Below are 1,344 nucleotides of genomic sequence, written 5' to 3'. Positions count from 1 at the left end.
CGAGCTGCGGCAGGGGCGGGGCGCGTGCGACGCGGCCGGCTGGAACTGCCCCTGCGCGGCTCCGCCTCCGGAATAGCCACTCCCCTCAGAGACAAACCCGCCCCCCGCAGGCTGACAAGGGGCCTGCGGGCACTGCGGGTGGGAACTGTCACTGCGAGGCTCCGCCCCTCACCGCAATAACCACGCTCCTCAACGACCATCCCGCCCCGGAGTGGTAACCACTTCTCAGCTGCAGCCACGCCCTCTGCAGGCTGGCAAGGGTCCTGCCCGCCTCGGCATTGGCGGAATTATCCCTGCTCGGCACCGCCCCTCCTCAGAAGAAGCCCCGCCCCCTCAATGACAACCACGCCCTCTAAGGATCGGCGCAGCCTGTAAGCCCCGGAAAGGGTGAAGCTGAATTGTGAATCTGCTTTTGCGTCGCTCCGCCCCCTCATCGGAGGCCACGCCCCTCACGGCGGCAGTTTCTCCCTCTGCCGCACAGCTGGGGCTGCAGAGCCTGCATTCCCACGCCCACCATAAAACCCGCCTCTAACCCGCCTCTTTCTCCCCCTCCTTTTCTGCCTTTCATTCATTATCAGCTTTACTAGGGTGCGCCCCAGGAGTGCTCAGCGGGTTTCCTTGGAAAAGGCGCCTCTCTTCACAATCTTCCGGGAGCCTCTCTGGTCCACCCCACTGGAGTTAATCGCCTGGGACGGATGGTGGCCTTGCGGACCCTGAGGATGCTGCTGGTCGGGAGGAGATGGGGAGTCAGTTGGGTCAGAGGCAGGGTAGAAAAGATAGAAATGTATTATATAGCTTACCCAGTAGAGTGCTTGCCTAGTATGTATGCTCCAAGCCTTGGCTTTTATCTTTTGCGCCACGTATATCCAGCATAGGGTGCACACCTATAATCAATCCCAGGACTTGCCTCCTATTCCAGATTCTGATTGAAACCTTTTATCAGCTGAGACTCAAGAATTCCAACACAATTAAGACCATTTGCTTAAGGGCTTTTCAAAGGGTTTCTGTACCCCGATATTAAGTCTCTCCAACAATGCAATAAATCAGATCAGGGCAAATTAATAAAACCAGGTTTAATCTGAGCAAAGCATCTCCCTGCCAACAACACACTGGTTGTAAACATACAGTATTATCCGAATCTCTCCAGACTCCCCCTTTACATGTTCTGATCCCCTGTATAGCCCTAGTAGCACCTGATTTTATGTTATCACATTAAAATCATATCCAAGGCACCTGGAGAACCAACCTATGATTTCACTTATAAAAAAGAAAAGCCTGGGGCTGAAGAGATGGCTCAGTGGTTAAGAGCACCAGCTGCTTTTCCAGAGGACCTGAGTTCAATTC

Source organism: Microtus ochrogaster, chromosome 2 (assembly GCF_000317375.1).
Source record: "Microtus ochrogaster isolate Prairie Vole_2 chromosome 2, MicOch1.0, whole genome shotgun sequence".
In the NCBI taxonomy this organism is placed as follows: Eukaryota; Metazoa; Chordata; class Mammalia; order Rodentia; family Cricetidae; genus Microtus; species Microtus ochrogaster.
Note: the sequence above shows the minus strand (reverse complement) of the source record.